The following is a 19913-nucleotide window of genomic DNA, read 5'->3' on the forward strand; positions in this document are numbered from 1 at the left end:
CTAACTTAATAAAGTCTTTAAAGTACTGCAAGCACAGCTGACACCACATGTTTCCACTGGGACTGTACAAACATAGATTATTATAGATTTGTATTCATTCAAAATGACAGATATTACTGTTGCTCTAGAAGTCTACACGCTGAACTTTGGCATTTGTGAATATTCCGGGAAGTGGGAGAGTTGATCCTTCACATTTCTGAGGACACTAAAGGCAGGCGGGATATTCAGTAAGAAACTAGTGGATTCTCCTAGGATTTAAACTGCACTTCAGCAGTAATGATACATTTACTGTTAACACGGCTAGAAAAACACAGAAAAGTATCTGATATTCTAATAAAGAGCCTAATTCCACCACGTAGATTTGTATGTCCAAATACTGTGTATATTATATACGTATTATATATGTATTATATATGTATGTAAACACAAACAAATGTGTTTACATACATACATAATATGTGCATGCAGATATATACATATTCTAGAAAGCACCTTCTAAAACAAACACCAACTGATCCTTTTTATAAGACACTCTGCAGACGTCCCTATGTTTAGAATGTGAGGTCTGAGGGTACTGCCTGTCTTCATATTCAGATGTGTTTCCAGCACTATGTTAGAATGAGACACAGGCATGCATCACCCCTACTGGCACCTCTTGTCACACTATAGGGTGGAAACGTGTATGCACAACAGAAGGGAAGAAACAGCAACTACAGCCACTTACACAAGTCCTGATGAACAGAAGTCCACATTACATTTAGAAGTAGAGGGCTGGATTTTCAATCGTAATTAGTATTTTTACAGTTTTTTTAAGATATAATGTAATACTCAATGCTGATGATAAAGAGGCAGAACTACAAATATAACACTAAGCCTTCTTGGCACAAGTAGATCAGAACTTTATAAATGTGAATGTTGCTATAAATATGAGAAAATTCTAAGCTACAAGTCATGATATTCTTCTGGTGAGTCTTTGACCTTTTAAAGTTTCCTATTCTTCAGCTGGAAAGTGCTTTTATAGCAATTTAACTTAAGGCTTCATAATATATCAAATGCGAGAAGAATAGAGGAGCAAAACAAAAGAATGGAGAGCACAAATAACGCAGATTAAAAGAGCACATTAAAAATAGACTTGCTGCTCCTTTCACTGAAGTATGAGGAAACAGTATAAATCATACAGGAGGATTAAAACTGCTAGGTTAAGACCCTAGATCTATAATATACAACTTTAATATTTTTCCCTGTAGATTCTCAATAAGATCTTTCTCTTCCCCAAGTACTCAGAAGGAAGCCATTTGTTGAGCTGCACAAGAATTCTAAAACCTTTCCAACTGACTTTAAATCATGATGGAAGAACAAAGACCTTTAAAATAACATGTCCCACAAAATATCTGTGTCATTTGCGTTACACTTTCATATTTTAATAGGTTGTGTACTGTATTACTGACAATTTGCACACATTAAATTACCTCATAGAAATAACTAAATCAATGTGAAGATCAAGTATATTTATCTAAGCTATAGTTTTAGAGGTGAACAACCAATTTTCTTCCATCATTTCTTTCATTGTTGTTTTTGCTTTTGGAAACAATCATTCCCCTTCTTGTGCTCTCCACAGGTTGACTTCTAAGTATATAAAAAGATGACAGACAAAGACAGTATTTCATATCTTGCAAGCTGGCTCTGCTGTTTCTTTCCAATTTGACTATTCTCAGATCAGCCCAGTAATTTGAATAAAGCTGTAGTTCTGTGACTGCACGCAGAGCTGCAGTCCCTCCTGCTTGTTTCCCAGTCTGCTTGCATTTGCATACATATGGCATGCTGGAGGTGCCCCTACATTTACCCTGCTTTATCATTGCAGAAGTGTCTCTTGTAGCTGCCACCATGCACCCAGTGGTGCCCACCCCTGCCCACCGCTTCCTTACATTTTGATTTCCCTCCACAGCCATTCCTAGTTTAAAGATCTAGAAGTGAAATCCCTTTCTCGCAAGACCAGCTGTTGGTCCTCGGGATCTATCTGCTCCTTCCCAAGCCTTTCAGTGTCAAAACATCACCTGGTCCCACATGCTCTTCACCCTCTCCCATCAGAGACATGTAGCCACCCCTTGATACAGTCAACGTGATCCCTAGCACTGTCACCAGTGCCCAGGTGGATGAGGAGCAAGAGTTGATAGTCTGAAGGTGAATAAGCCTCAGGAGTCTCTCCAAGCCATCCTGCATCTGAGCACCTAGCAAACTGCAAATCTCCCTAAACATCAGGCCAGGTCAGTAGATGGGGACTCTATTCCCCTGGAGAACAGGGTCTCTGATGCTTCCTCAGGCAGAGTTTCCCAGTGCAGATGAAAAAGCTGTCTGCCCTGTGTTGCAAGAAATTACAAACCTACAGTCTCCCCCTTCTTGCCAGGCTCCCCAGTGAGCACACTCTCTGGCTGTTACATATTCTGTGCAGTCAGGGGATCAGGCTCTATGGGTGGTATATGGGTATATATACATAGTATGCTAAATAGTATTTAGTGGCAATACATATATATGCTTGGAGTGGAAGAAATCTGCTTTCAGTTAAGGCATCTAGGTATGTAAGGAATATCCGTATACTAGTTCTCAACAGGAAACTGTATTTTGCTTTAAAACAAGATCTAGCTTAAATCACACAGCTTATCTTTGAAATGACAAGCTTTTGTGGAATCACACATAAAGGCAAGAGTGATTTGTACATTATCTCCCATATTAAATATTAAAGAATATTAGTAAACATACTTAATATGTATTGGTAAGCACATATGTAGCATATACATTTCAGAAAAAAATGAACAAATTTAGCAATAACAGGTGCAAGACCAGCAATTTTTAAAGTGTTTAGCAAAGTTCCATTTTCAGAATTTGCTTTTTACTGACAATTTATGATAGCTAATGTATATATTAAAATGGATCCAAAACTTCCACTTGACTAGAGTTAAAGATATACATTTTCACTGATCATACTGACGCTACAAAAATAACTTTACAAATCCTTGTTTTGGTCAGTACTTAGGCTGTGAACTGTTTGACAGACCAAACCATCATGTAATGAGACACTGTATGCTGTAGCTATATATGCATCAATTACTACTAAGTTCTGGACCAACGATATAAACTTTGAGAACCTCACACAATTTGGATTTCCTTAGACCTTGTCCCACAGGTTATTCCTGAATATCACAGTATAACTCAAGTGAGGAATTAACTGCTAGAGATACTGTGACAAGTTTAGAAAAGTTGCAAATTAAGGAGGCAATGCTCATAATTTCCCACAGACGGCTGCTTTGTTCACTTTTACTAAATTCCTTGAGAAAGCATAAGAAGGTCCATTTGAAAGGCCCTACAGACCTGTATGTATATAGCCATATGATGAACTGGTAACTCTCAGACTCCCAGTGAACCACAGGCCACAGTTTAGGAACCACTGTTTAAAAGATGCTAAGTACCTTTGGGTGCAGATTACCTCTGAAGTAGTAAAAGTAATGCACTGCAAATCAGAGCTAAGCTCAACAGAACCTACCCTTGAAATATGAAGGTTCTGCCCCTTATTCAGGTATCTCCTAGGAAAATCACACCTGCACTGTAGGTAACTGTAGATAACTGGAGAGCATGATGCTTAGAGACACTGGAGACCTCAAAGAATTCAAGGGTGGGATGCAAAGCCTGTCGTAAACAGTTACCACATACCTGAATAGTGGTCCTACTTACAAAGTATTCAGAAAACTAGTTTGGGATAACCTCTTTGAAATTTCACATTAGAGACAAATATTACCACTCTCTCTTTAGGGTTTTGCTTAAGGTTTTTATGGTTTCATTTAGTAAATGTTCCGCCTCCTTTTTCAGATATAATCTTGTAGCCAAGACACACTGCACCATAAACACTCTACATCATCTGCAGTTACTACAAGAACCAGAGGGATGCAACTTAACACTAGAATTAAAAGAAACCGTCACAAATTTTAAACATTTCTAACCCTTTTTCCATTTTTCTTAAAATCTGTCCTCACTAGATCACAAGCATCAAACACCTGGTTATCACATTAATAGTAGTATTGTCAATTAAAGTATGTTTTGGAAACCAGTATCAAGAATGTATTACCTTCCTATTTCCTTTCCCATATTCTTTAAAGAATATATGTTGTTCCTAGGTGGCATATAGAGAAGAATATACAGGACAGTTGCAAAACTGGATTGTTTTATAAATAAGGCTGAAAATCCCTAAGAATATCATGAATTATTCTCTAAACTAAGAGAAATTTGACATGCCTTTACTTAGTTATTAATAATGTGCTTTAAAACAGATCCAGATGTTCATCTTGCTTTTTTTTTTCTCAAGTGCTGAACTGAGTAGGAATTATCTGACACAAAACTAACACAAGTAACATTCAGTTCAGTAGAACCCATATAGCGCATTCCACAGAATATTAATGAGTATGATATAATGCTGGTGAAATCTTTTCCCAATGAATGATGTACATGTTTAATTGTTATTCTGCAGCATTAATTACACTTCTACTGCCAGTATAAATATCACAGTTCTGACCTCTATATTGCATTACTTCTGAGAACCAAGTCTTCTTTGGCAAATGTATTGCTAAATTTGAGTTCATCATGTCTCATGGAATAACACCATGGCCTGTGTTTGCTGACTAAAAGAAACAGATATTGATAATAATACATGTTTTATACCTATGTAGTTAACAAACACTGTATCTGATGAATTTAATGGATTTTAAGAACAGAAAAAATTGGATATCCTTACTTCATTTTACAGTAACACCATATATAAAACACCATATACTTTAGGTAGTATAATTTGGATAAACATAGCAATAGTCAGAACTGTGGGTCATAAACGACACTGAGTTTTTATCTACTTGGAAAATTAAAGCAAGAATTTAATTATGGTACACATTTTTACAATGACAAATGATTATATCTTAAAGTTGATAATACAAAACTATAGGACTGCTAAAAAATGCCTCTGAAAAGGGCAATGACCTGTACTGTATATAAAACATAGGAGCCCTTTAATTATTATTAACATGAACATTTAAAAGTTAAATGAAATTTAATCCCTACCAAGAAAATTATGAGCACTAAAATGCTGATACACAATAAGTGATATTTATATATCAGCTGCTATGAATGCAAAATAAAAACAAACAAAATGTAAACAGGATTTTTTTTTCCTATGCAGCCTAATCTTTGTTTAGATCCCAATCGGTGAAACTTTTGAGGTTTTAAAGAAAACACTATAGTAATGAGACAAACTGAAGAGAATAAGGATAGATATCAGGAATAATATCTCCAAAAAGTTAGTGGTAAAATACTGTTTTTCTCTGGCATTTATTGCAATGTCAGGAACACGGATTTAAACCACACTGTAACCAGGAGAAACAGACTATATCCTTAATTTGTTTCCATTGATAACATTTCACAGAAAAACTGGCATGAAAAATTTCCAGGTGCTGACGAACTAAGGCACATGCCCATGTGGGGAGAGGAGAGGGTTATGTTTAGCTTCATCCGTTTTCAGTCCACAACATTAACACAGCTCCATCTGCCAGAACTGTGAATGAACATGGTATAGCTGCTTTTACGCAAATAAGCCCACTAGTTTTCAGTTTGTCTTTCCTAGCAAAACAGCAATCCTTAGCCTTTACTGCTTTCATAGCAATCATTAGTAACGATAGGCCTTACTGGGTTCACAGCAAACACCACTTTATAGGAATGCAAGAGATCTGATTATTTTCTCCCATTGAAGGTTGATTAATTTTCTGGTAACAGCATGTAGAATTATTCCAAATTATATCTGATCATGGAGATGATCAGATCATGGAGAAAAAAATGCATCCTTGCAATATACCCCAAAGGTAAATTACCAGTTCTTCCTTGTTTCAGCTGTACTTCATGAACCAGATATTTTCTTTTCCTCTCACCAGCAGAACAAAAATTTCTGCAATGCCAAATACTGACTTATTCTGTGGTACAGAGCTTATCATAGTCTGCATTGATTAACTCTTCTTTATCCAAGCTAGAAAGTAGAATTGTATTTCAATTCATGACAAACCCTAATTTCAGAGGTAGGAATCAGAGACAGTCTGTGGATAGACTAGGTGAAAGCAATATAACCACACAGCTGAATAAGGCTTAATCGTGACACTTCTTCTCCATTACGATAAAGATTTTCCTTTCATTTTCTAAAATTATTGTTTTGCATTTTATTTCCTGCCACTTCACATTGTTCAGGGATGATATTCTATCATAGTTTCTGTATAGAAAGTATTATCAGTTCTGTAAATACAGTTGGTTCAAATTCTGGTTCACCTGCTTCAGTGGCGGGGTGGAAGACTCAATTCTTTTTATGGTTAATTGAGAGCGAGGGTTTTCACCCTTTCTCAGCCAGTTACCTCACTATTGATTCTGGATACAAAGTGGATGCTCTAAAGTGTAACAAGGGACAGTTAGCAATTTTCTCTCTTCATTACTTAGCACTTGGATAAAAATAGCAAGATTCTATCAGGCCTCCCTGCTGCTGCAACACCTTCATCTCAACAGCACCAGGATTTTGAAAAGATTTTAAACAACTGTAAAAAGTGATCCAAGAAGTGACTTAATATGTTGAGAAGCATAAAAAATTAGCCCAAACAGAGTACCAAGCTAAAGCAAGATACATTGTTTTAAATAGTTCTACTAGCTCACTCAGCATTAGCGTGGGCATTACCCAAAACCCAGGAAGATCAGCAGTTGAAGTTCTTGTTTTTCCCTAACTCTCATACTGGATGGCTTCCCACTTTAAAGGGCACATGATGTCTTCAGCCATGATTTAAGCTGGCCAAATATCTACCTAGCTCAGATTTGTCACTGAACCACAGAACAGTTTACACTGAAAGGCACCACTGGAGATCACCTAGCCCAACCTCCCGGCTTAAAGCAGGATTACCAAGAGCACTTTGCCCAAGGACGTGTCTGGTCAGGTTTTGAGTATCTCCGAGAAAGGAGACTCCACAGCCTCTCTGGGCACATTGTTCCAACATTTTGCCACTCTCATAGCAAAGATTTTTCTTATATTTGAATGGATTTTTTTTTTCTTTTTTTGTATTAGAGTTTGTGCCAAAGCACAAAAAGCACTGGTGATGAGTCAAACCTAAATAATGTTATAATTCCTTTTAGCTTCACAGAGTCAATCAATGTCAAGACTAACACAGCAACTGTGAGATACGTATAGGGTAGATCTGAAAAAAAAGCAGAAGAGGTACATCAACTCATCACATAAATTCAAAGTGTTTCTTTAAGCCCTTGAATTTTGATAAAACATGTCATTATCCTTTTCTTTCTATTCATTCTTAATTGCTGGAAGCTTGTTGAAAGACAAACAAAATATTAATGAACAATTACTATTCTGCATGAATAGATTCAACCCACACAACTCTTTCCCCCATTCAAATTACATATTTGTACTGTTCTAAGTTTCTACCATTGTGGTTAATATAAAATTGGCAGGAAATTAAATTAAACAGGCATTATTTTTCAATGAGAAGCCTGAAAAACCCGAGACAAGTACTACAACAGGAGGGGAGAATAGAAGAAACATACTGATAAGAATAACCAACTTTTTCTTTTAAATCCAGCAAAATGCAGTAACAATTGCAATTTCAAACAACAGTTGAAAAAAATTAGAAATATTTTGATATTACAAGCTCTCTAGCTAGCATCACCTGCAACAAAGGGAGATTAGATCAGCCATCAGGGAAGAATTCTACAGACAGCAGAAGCACTCTCCATCATCACTGCCCTCACTCTTGGTAGCATCTTTGTTAATTTGAATTGCAGTTGCATGTGGGCTCCTGGTCATGAGCCACAAGCATATTTTGTTTGTTCTGTATAAACAGGAAATACAAATTCACTAATATCTATTTGCCTAAGCCCAAGGCAAATGTTAAGATTTGATATTCAGGGAAAACATTTCAGAATGCATTTTATATTACAGGAATCTTTTCTATAGCATTCAAACATGTTTTTCCTTTTAAGTTCAATGCTTTTCCCAAATATCTTATCTCACTGATCATCCAGATTTGCCTTTCTGAATCATGACAATTATTTCTGAGCAGCCTAAAATCCTTTACATTCACCTGGCTATGATCATTAAGTAGATTCCTAGTTACTTTCACTTCTGTTACAAGTAAATAAACAAAACCCATGCTTATTATTTCCATCAACATCAACAGAGAAGACACTAAAAATATGAAAAGCATCCCTGTCTCAAAGACATAATACTGTTTTATGACAGAATCCTCCTATCAAAATATAGCACACAAGGTCACTTACAAAAATTAAGCAAGATTTAGAAGGCTTTTAACAAAGCCAATATTCTTATCATTTCGCAAGAGCTCTTCTTGGTACCTATTGAAAGATGAGCATAAAGAAACCAAGAACAAATGAGAATCTGTGGCAGAGATGGTCAAAATAATTCCATTATATTTTCGCCTGATCATGAAAATATATTTATTGTCAAGTTATCATGTCAGTATCCCACTGTTTGAGAATTGTTAAGAACCAGCCATCTGTGACCCTGAAGCACTGATTTTTCTGCTACAAGAAGGTAGTGGAAGCAACACTTTGTCTTCCCAAGACCAAATAGGACATGAAGTAAGATTTCTATCCCATTTTATTCTATTTTTTTTAAAAGGGGGTTGTCCTAAATCTTTCATGTAGATTAAGCACAACTTCAGTGGATCTAGATTGTTTTTCTGAACTCATTCATTAGATTTCAGTATTCCACTCCAACTCTTTCTAAAAAGTTCCATTAAAATTTTCTGAGTACATTTGTTTGACTAAAATATATTGTTAACATGGAGGAATAATATCTATTTAGCTAATTGTCATTCAGGTACCTGCTACTTGCTACTTCTATCTTCATAATGGCTAACATTTTCTTCACTTCTCAACTTTTCTGTGACCGGATCATTGTCTTTTCTTGACATCTTTGGAAAAGGTGGTTTTCCTGGAGTTCTTTTGGTTTTGTTATTGTTTTACTATTTTCTTTTCTTCTGCCCATCAGCAGAGAATTTACTAGTCCAGGGTTATCAGTTCACAGAGACTGTTAATTCTGTTACATCCTAACTCACAGCTTACGTACGAAAAATTTTTATCTTATCTGTTTCCTACACTATTAGAGCATATTCTAAATTTTCTCATTGTCTCAAATATTATTCTCTGAAAAGAAAAAAAAAAAAAACTACCCAACTTCCATCCTTCATTCATTATTAATTGTGCACACATAAATACTGGTCCCACTGCTAATCAGTGCAATACTGCTCAATTCTTTCCATGCCCACAACTAGCCACACACACCCACTCTGCCCCACACTTGCCCTCTTTTTAATTTACAATGGTACTGTTACCTGGTTCCTCATTCTAAGAAATATTCCTATCTACCTACTCTTTCTTTACCCTTAAAAATTACACAGATTTGTTGTGTTCCCCTCCATCCCCCATCCCTTCACTGTATGAACAAAAATACAAACCCTAAAATAGAGTAATTCTCCTGAAAGAGATCTGCAATGAGAAACATGGATATTTTTGATGTACACACAGTAGTAAAGAATTTTCTGAGGCTTGCAGTAATTCTTGTGTTTTTAGAAAACATCCTATCATCTCAACCATGCAGATATTTGGGTTGAAATCCTGAGCAGCTTCTCTTGAAACTGGAATATTATTAAAATAATGTGCTCCAAGGAAAAACAATATAACCCTTTAGCCTAGTTATCAGGTGCTACAAAGCCCTAAAATGGGATGTGCAAGTTCGGAGTCCTACTTCCAAAGTTATATACGCAAAGCTGCCCTTAGAGAAAGGATAAGACCAGAAAGACTGTCCACACACATTTTTGTAGGATGATGATCCTTTTGTTGTCTGTGGTCAAAGTGGGTCTAAACGAGATGCGATAGATAAAATGAATCCAATTAAACAATACTAATATACATATATATATCATTTGAGGTCCTGCACACATTCTATTTCATGTAAGTATGCATACATATATGTATGTCCACGCGTGTACATATATATATATATTTATAACTACAGAACAGTTCACAATAGAAGTACATGGTCTATACAGTATTGTACTATAACTCTTCATTAAAATTTTAGGTCAGATTAGGTATGAGCTATAGAAATTAATCTCTTCATCGTCTCCAAATAATGCACCTCACTATCTTTGGAAGAACTACTCTGAAGCAAGTAAGTTGGACTCTTTTGGGATCCAATTAAAATGACGGATGTGAGCTAAAAGCATACCTAGATAGCTTGAACTAACAGGAGCTCAGTTTATAGGATCAGACTAAAGCTAGTCCAAAGAAAATACAAAAAGCATACAGTATAAAAACAAGCCTCAGTACCCACAGTTTTACCACACAGGTCCATTTCTACTGTGCCATTATTTCCTAATGTAGGCATAGACTTTTTAGAATTTTTTTGTATGTTTTCTTTTTCTGCACAAAGAGAGGCTTATGTCCACATTTGTCAGAATGCCATTGAAATCACAGATCCAGATAGCTACAGCATAAACAAACCTTTCAAAACGCCAAGGTTTAGTAATAAGAAAGCATTGATGCATAAGAAGTGAAGTATTTCAGAATGTAACTTCTAAGTAATGAAAAATATCCTGCTGTTAAGATGAGATGAAACATTTTTAATACATTGCTATTAGACCACAGTATTCTATATAGAACTCATTAGATAAATTGGGAAAAAATAGCTATCAATAAAGATTTGAATTATTAATGCATGCATCAAATCCAAGTGGAACTGTTTAGTCCTTAAACCTCACCTTTTGATTGACTTTACCTGCCATCATTATTAAAAAGATTAATTATTAATACTGTTGAGGATATTCTCTTTTTAATGCCTGTTCACAAGAGATGCTGGACAGCGTGAATGAGAGTCATGGTATCTAATCTTAGGAAAATTCAGCGATAACTCCTAGAAGAATAGGATCAAATTCTAAATACACATTAATATGTAAGCCAGGCATTTCAAGTCTAAAACAGCAGGTATGTAAACACAGATTTTCATGCACTTTCTGGGAGATTAGGAATAAGCATTTCTTTTTACTGGTCACCAAAACTGTATCAATGATGACATATTTTCCAACATATGCAGTCAAACTGTTTTCCAAAATTAGGTAATAGGCTCAATTTTTTTAGCATTATTATGCATCATGTAGTCCCCAATATCTGTTTACTGTTCATTCAGCTAGACTGTCCAAATTGTTCTCTAAATGTATTAAATTTAGAAGTACATTGATTTTTGAAGGGTCGACTTAAGGACTGACACATTTTGTATCATGACCAATTAAAAAGGTATAAAAATCTAAGATAATTAACTATGCTTCTCTAGAGAAAGTGGAAGGACAGAAATATAGAAATGTATCCCATCTAGGAAGATATTGGAAATAGGAAGAGAATGGAAATATTTTTCACTGAATGTGAAGTAATTTAAATTACTTAACTTTTAGATCACTAAAGTTAGATCAAACAAATGATGTTCTTGGTGAATGCTGTAGCTATGCAACTTTTGTAATAAACATGCCATAGGTTCAAAATATAGGCCTTGAGATGGAAAATGGTTAGTTTTATTCATAAAATAGGTATTTGAAAATGCAGTACGGATTTAATGGGGGAAAAAGAGGCATGAATGAACATAATAATACAATTTAATTTTCATCAGGATTGCATACACTTTCATTATGAAAAATAGACTGTTGGAAGAAATACATTTAGAAGAAGTAACTGAAGAGGAAAATGATAAAAAGGTAGTTACAGACAAAATAATGGATGAAGTCTGTGTCCAGAACTATACTCCAAGGTTAATCGCATAGACAGCCAAAGGTGTGTTTGTTGTTATTGTTGTTGCTACTTTATGTGTTTGATTTTTGTATTTTACATTTCTACTGGAAAACCTTTAAACTGCTTTTACTGCAAAATCAGAATATACTTTTTGTAGGAAAATATTCAGTGTAGTGGTTTGCAGAACAATATAGAATTCAATGGGTACTTTAAAATACAAACTAAATGGAGATGTTTACTGACAATAAGTTAATTCCTAGAGGAATATCCCAAATACACAAATAAAAATACATTTTTCAGAAAGTAAGTACATCTCCTATTATGACCCTCTGAAAAATTACACCTATTTCTTTAGGTTATTTTGTAATTGTCAGTGATGTCATTTGAAGCATATTAATTAAGTGAGAGCTGTTGAAATGTAAAAATAGTCTTACATTTTACTTAAAATGTAAATAATTATTTGGGAATGTAGCTAATACAGTAAAGGTTTTTTAAACACACAGGTTCACTAGAAGTACTGGAATATTCATCTGCAAAATTGCTTAAAGCCAATTTGTTACATAATTTTTACTGAATGAGAAAATAATGTAACAGAACTTTTTTTTTTTTTTTTTTCTCCTCACCAAAACCTGGTGGTGAAGTTGTATGAAAACAACTTCTAAATTGTGTTTTCTTAGAAAAATAAATCTGGTATGTGTTAATTGATACGTGCTCCAGCCAGTTAATAGTAAAAACATGACTTTGAAGAAAGGCAAAGACATGACTACCTGGAAAAGAACAGTGGGGACGCTGCTAATTTCTTGGATGTGCATTCTTCTATTATCCTAAGACTAGATTTCTACATTTCATTTTCACATTCCAAATCAAAATCACTTTTATCTTTCACTTCAAACTCGGGTCCAAGAATGGTTTCTGACACCTTTCAGAAAGTCTCTTCTTAAGATTCTTATCTAAATAAAACCATTAAAGTTATGAAGAAAAATCCATTCATTATGCATAAAGTATTTTATAAAGTATATTGTAAAGCATAAACAGAAAAGCATGGTTCATAATAAAAGTAGCCAAAACTCTGTAGCCTTATTTACCTAAGTAGCACCCAACTACAGATAGGCTGTAATAATCAAGCTAATTGAATTATTCTGGAATTGCTTAGCATAAAGAATATTAAAAATATGGTTACACTTGTAACATTTCATCACCAATTTAACAAAGTTTAAGTCCAAAACATTAGGTATGATAGTCATCAATATGCAATAACATGTTAAATATGGAGACATATTTTCTTCTGTTGATGGATGGAGTGTACCTTTCAATGATGGCAACTACAGAATGGCGCAAGGATTCCCTGTCAAAAGATTCACAGAAGAGCTGAGGCTGGAAGGGGCCTCCAGAAGTCAACTAGTCCTGTTCCTTCCAAGACATTATCAGCAGAGAAAAACTGTCTAATATTCATCAATATTTCTTTCCTTGCTTTTTTTTTTTTTTGTCATGGGAGAAACATGCATGAATTCTGATTATCAGAAACATATATTTACTAAAGCTAATGTTAGTTGCTTTAAGCATTCTGAAAATAAAGTAGTAGAAAGGAATATAGTCTAGGTTTAATATATGGCTGGTTTTCATTGCATGTGTCAAATACAACAGACAACAAAGGATTTACCACACATTTTTTATGTGTCTGATAAAGGGTGAGTTCAAATTACAGTTCATTATCTACATTTTTATGTAGTCAGCAATCATTCCTGTCAATCACATGTATACAGGCATTTTTTTGATCATAAGAACATTTTCAACATTGCCCATGAGTGCGTTGTTTGAGACTCAAGAAAGTTCTAAAACAAGTTCATGAACCGGAATTTGTGGTACTTTATTCCAGAGCTATCGACCAGATGGGTAACTTTCAAGGTCATGAGGAAAAAGCAGCCTGATGGATTTTCTGAAATAAAACACAGGCCCACAGAAGTGTACTCTGAGTGAAGGATGATTTGAAGCAGGCAGCACTGTCTCTTCAGACAGCCAAATTCATCCTTATTATGCACTCCCTCAAACACCCAGCTAAGAATGTGTTTAATGCTGTGACTGTAATTCAAGAGACTCAATCTAATGCTTTCTGTCTGTTCCAAAGAAGTTTTAAATATTAACATGTTATAAAAAAAGGTGCCAAGTGGAAATAAATCATCTGTTAGGTGGTGTCACATATAGACAAATACCAATTTTGCCCAACCACCTCTCGTTTTCTCCACTACCAAAGAATTGTTAAGTACCAAAAGCAAGAAGTGCTTTGGATACTTCATGTAATTTTATTCTTTCATTGTACAGTGTCATGCAGAAAATAAAATGTAGGCTTTTGGATAATTAGATGGGATAGTTACAAAAAAAAAAAAGAGAAATGATATTGTTTAGTCAAAACATAATTAAAATCAGGTTTTTTTTCATTCTAAAGCTTAGCTTTTACAGTAACATCATTTAGAAAGAAATTACAATCACATAATGAAAATATCACATCATTTCTAAAAGAATCATATAATGAAAATATCAAAATTCACCAGCAAAAACACTCTCTTTATTTAAAGTGGTCATTTTCCACAAGGTCAGGATGCCTGCAGGTTCTGATGAACCATGCTGTTAGGTTCAGTACTGGGATTCTCCTAGGAGATGATCGTGTTTATGATTCACCAGGGAAACAACTCCTCAAATTTTGTCTCTGAACACAGCAAAAATAGCCCTTCTGGCAAATGCATCCAGGCTTAAATCTCCACCTGTCTTTACATCTACATCATAAATTGTGTTGCAGTGTGAAGTCACCTGAGCCAGTTCAAAAGGACTCATAGCAGAAGGCTGCTTGAGCTTCTTAAGCACTCTTTATCTCTATTCATACTACAACTTATAGATGAATGGGTGCAATTTCCACTTTGAACTTTGCAACTTTCAGGATTAATTTTCATTTTCTTCACGTGAACAGATAAGCTTACAGAGGTCAAATCCTCAGATGATATAAATCGATGTACTCTGGTCTGAACTTTAAGCATTTGCTCTTTCCCTACTTATACCAAGCTGTTTTGCTTTTTCCAAACAAAACTACATAATGGGCAACAATATTGTCATGGCTGCAGATAGTGTGGGATCTTTATTGGATGAGGCAGCATGCACTTTATAAAGCCAGCTGGCATTAACAGGAAAACTTTCTGGTCAATGCCCTCAAAAAAAAAAAAAAAGGCACAAAAACAACGTATCAGTCTCATCAACAACAGCCCTGTATTGCGAAGTCCAGAATTCAATGTAGCTCTCCCATTTGGCTGATTTCATTGCTGCCACTTGGCCATCTGGCCAAGAAAATTATTTAGCACTATATCAGCTTTATGTCTGTTACTTTCAAAGCACAAATATTTACATTTGAAGTTTGTCCAAATTCTCCTAGATAAGCAGTAGAAAAAGATGTTTCTCTTTTCAGTTCAGGACAAACAAAGCAGAAAGTCTGGGCAGATGTAGGAGGAAGAAATTTGGGGCTGAATTTGCTTCCAAAAAAAAATGTAATACTTCAAGAACTTTAAGGAATTCAGGACTTGCACTACTTTAAAGTAGATCTGAATAAATTGATTATAATCTGTGTGTGACACTGCTTTCCTGGGTTGTTAAATATGATTATAGGTTATTGGATCAAAGGAGAAGTAAAATTGTGGTCTGTGTATAATTCAATATATAACTCTTACTCAGAACTAAAAATGGAACTGTTTAGAGGCAGTTAGATCAATTCACTGATTTTTTTATTTATTTCATGCCCTCAAAGATGAAGCTGTACTTTCTTTAAGCATTATTTAAAAGGAACAGGTAAAGTACAAAATCTTTTAATTGCAAAACAATTAAATGGTGAACACGATTACTTTTATTGCAGCACTATTCATATAGGAAGAAAGGAAGAAAAGGAAGAAAGTTGAAAGAAAAGAAAAAGGATGCTGGGAAGTCTCTATGTAATTCCTGTCTCATCATGAATTTAGTATTTTTGCTTTGGCAATGTCTTTCTCACGTTTGTAGATTCAATACAAGGACTAACCTTTTATCTTTCTATAGTGGTTACCCTGAGCTTGTAAGTAGACTTCGAAAGTTTAAGGAAGAGACTGCTGAGAGCAGACATGGGAAAAACACACAAATTAATGTTAGTAGTATTTTGAATAACTGTAGTTATTGTTAGAGGCTGCAACAACCCTAAGAATCTAGAACACAGAGGATATTGCTGATTTCCATATTTATCATTTGTTATGTATTTTCTTGGAAATTGGAACAGAAACATATGTAAATATCTAGTCAGTGACCCTAATAGAAATATTTGAACATATCACTGACATAATCCTTCCAATACCGCATATCGTTATGCAAATGACCAATTGTTTCAAAGTGTAAGCGTCTACAAATAAATACAGTAAAAATAACAGGGTGAGGAGCACATCACTAAGACATCAAAAAAACTGTGTCCAACCTTCAGGAATATATTGTGCGTTTGCTTTTATCTTAGTAAAATTTGTAATGGATATATGTGCACTCAAAGCAGCTCAATTTCACTGATCCATGTAATAAATAAAAGCAAAGTTTCTTTAGCTGCACAATTATGCCACTCATTTAGGTTTGAAAAGACCCTTAACAGATCATCAAGTCAAACTATCCCCTAGCCCTACCAAGTTTACCATAAGCCATGTCCCTAAGCACTACAACCATACATCTCTTAAATACCTCCAAGGATAGCAACTTCACCACATCTCTGGGCAAACTGTTCCAATGTCTAACTACCCTTTCCATGATGAAATTCTTTCTCATGTCTAATCTAAACCTCCCATGGTGTAACTTGAGGTCGTTTCCTTGTGTCCTAAAAGACATGAGGGAACACATATTGTTTGGCCCTATAATTGCATCATCTAAATTTGGCACAAAGAGATATTTTAAGACACACACAAAAACACCTGATAAGACACACGAAAAACAAAACAAGGCTTAGAGTGTTGAAAGACTATGCTATTTGTTTAAATTTGTTAAAGCCCAAGAAAATTATGTAAGAGATTTTATGTTCCCTTGCTTTTCTATTCCATTTTAATTCATATGAAGAAAAACTCTCCTTTTAGGAATAATAAATATCTGAAATCTTTCCTATATATGTAAAAATGGAGTTCTAGTAAATGTGTATTTCCATGAAACAAAGTGTGTCTGTTTTTAGTAATGTATTTTTCAGTAACACCGATATTTCTAAATGCATTATAATTGAGCTGAATTCTTTTATCTGCAAGTAGTGTGATACCAAATATGTCATTTCAGGGCAAAGAAAATCAAGACAAGTTTAATTCAGGTTTTGTGAAACAGTAAGGAAGGGATTTTGAAAGACTTCAAAATGGAATATTTTGCCTTTTTCATTCAGAATTTAGCTGGATTTCAAGATGAATTGAACAAATCATTTTATAAAAGGTAAATACTTTCCAGAACTATTTTGTTAATTCCATCTTTTCCTCCTACAAATTAAGTTTTCATTTTGGTAGGAGGAAAGCGTCTTTTCAGATATTTTTTTTTTTGTCTCCTTATTCTCCATAAGTGGAAAAACCCTACAGGTCCATAAGGTACCAGAACTATTGTATTTTTATGATCCCTGCACCAACCCACATGCAACAGACCTAATGCATTGAGATTTCCTGGATATAAAATCCCTCCCTACTGAATCCTACAGATAACAATCTTCCACAAAAACTCATTTTAAATGTACACATATAGACTTTTAGGAAATTTCTTATATTTGAACGTACCCCCATGGCGTAAGTGTATTTAGGCAAAGCATCATTTGTGTAATCCTTTCCTCATATTCACCATTTTTGTGATTCCCATCTTCTTCCTAACTGAAACCTTCTCAGTATGTCAGATATGCTGGTCTTTTGGCCAGCTGCTAGAGGTTACAATGGCCATAATCCAGCTGGTGACCTTTTCCCTTTTGACAGATGAACATACCTGTCAGAGAATCTAAGATTAGTTTGCAGTTTAGTATCAAGTGCAAAGACATGAGAGGGATGAATTGCTGTTGTGTGCTCCTGCTACCTCAGATCCATGTTACAAGGAATCACAGAATGACTGACGTCCTGGGGCCTCTGAAGGTCATCTTGTCCAACCCACCCAGAGCAGGCTGCCCAGGACCATGCACAGGCATCTTCTGAACATCTCCAAGGAGGCAGACTCCACAGCCTCATTGGGCCACCTGTGCCAGCGTTCAGTCACCCTCGCAGTGAAAATGTGTCTCCTTGCATTCAGACAGAACCTTCTGTGTTTTGGTTTGTGTCCACTGCCTCTTGTTTTGTCGAGGATCCTGTTATCCTGGGCTATGTTAAGAAGAATATTGCCATCAGGGAGGTGATCCTGTCCCTCTAACTCAGCACTGGTGAGACCACACCTGGACTGTTTTGTCTAATTCTGGGCTCACCAATACAGTAACAAAGACAAAAGCATAAAAATAAAAGGATATCAGGAAATGAGTAAATCAAATCAATCAATCAATCTGACTACCCATCTGACTACCCTATTTCTTGCCAAGTATTATTTTGTTAATAAAACAACTTATGGACTCTGTGGTTTTGGACTGAAGTAAAGCCCTTATGAGATCTAACAGAAAATACTAAGCAGTATTAAATATGCAAGTATGCTGACATAAAAAGCACTTAATATGAACAAGCTCAGATTATTTCTATGAGCTCAGAGGACTTCACAGATAAACTATTTTAAACATATAGCAATATTTATAGACAAATCATTACAGATTACTTCATCAAGGAATAAATCCAAGCTGAGAAAAGCAAAGTGATTTCTCATTGTATAGGGCTTACATTTTTCTCTCCAGAAAATCTGAGTACATTCAGTCTCCTGCACGTAGGCTGTGAGCGTAGGCTACTGAGCCATACTGAGTCTCATATAACTGAACATATACAACTCTCACACATGTGAGGAATGACCTACCACACACTAATTCAGACCAGTCTGGAATAATCCAAGGATGTTCTATTCAATGGTTAATGCTGATCTACGCAGCAAGTCCAGATGCCAGCTAAAGAGGTTAAAACCATTGCTGATCAATTGGACTTCTCTCTTTTCACACTCATGTCAGACTTATGATCAAATAAAAAGTCAGTAACAGCAGAGGGAACTTTCCAGAAAGTTAAAGTCCTTGCTCTGATTACTGTTATTATGACATACATTTGTGAGGACACAGAACATCTGAATGCAGTTTGTGTAATGAAAATGATGCTGTACTCTTTTTAAACTACACTCCTCCAACTTCATCTTCTTTACCTTGCACACAACTGAAAAACAGATTCAGAGGGATAACCAGTCATGATACCTATTAACAAAGGAATTACAAGACTACAACAAGTATCATCAAAATGTCAATGACAAGGATCAGGTTCAGGTAAAACTCTGTCAAGAACATACTCCAGAATTACAAGTTGATTGCTGAGAACACGATTTATCTCTGAGAAATAACAATTGAACTGGCATTGATGATTCCAAAATTCATTAAAATACTACAGGAAATGATTTCTTATGTAATACATAGGGTTCACAGCGCATAATGAAAAATACGGAAATTAAAATGTATTCCCTGCAAACTGCAGAAAATACGTATGATACAAAATATGAAGATGAGAAACCACATTCTGCAACTGAACACAGGAAGCCACATTCTATTCCAGCTAATGCCCAACGGAGGGCTCTCATGGCTAGGCTAGTACCATTCATTTTAGTAGTTTAGATTGGATGTAATAGAAAAATAGAAACAAACTCTGAAGAGTTCTAATCTGAAGACATAAGTAATGAAAATTCAAGTTTTAATGACAATTAAGGAGCTTTTTGCCACTATTGCTTCCTATGGATTTTAGACAGACAGAAAAGTAGGAAGTTCCTATGATGGTCAACTAGCTGAACAGAATTCTTCTAAGTCTGGATGAATGTAAGATTTCTCTAATTGGAAAGTTACGGTGGAAGGTAGCTTGGAAAACTGAAAGTTGAAGGCTAGAAGACTAGTA

The 19913-nt window shown here is 35.2% G+C and overlaps 1 protein-coding gene across 1 annotated transcript in view; it reads right to left on the reverse strand.

Moving 5' to 3' along the window:
* The window catches only part of PCDH7 (protocadherin 7), a 283101-nt gene that overhangs the window by 146805 nt on the left and 116383 nt on the right, over positions 1-19913 (reverse strand). The window lies entirely within an intron of this gene.

This window comes from Anser brachyrhynchus (assembly GCF_964034855.1).
Source record: "Anser brachyrhynchus genome assembly, chromosome: 4".
NCBI lineage: Eukaryota > Metazoa > Chordata > Aves > Anseriformes > Anatidae > Anser > Anser brachyrhynchus.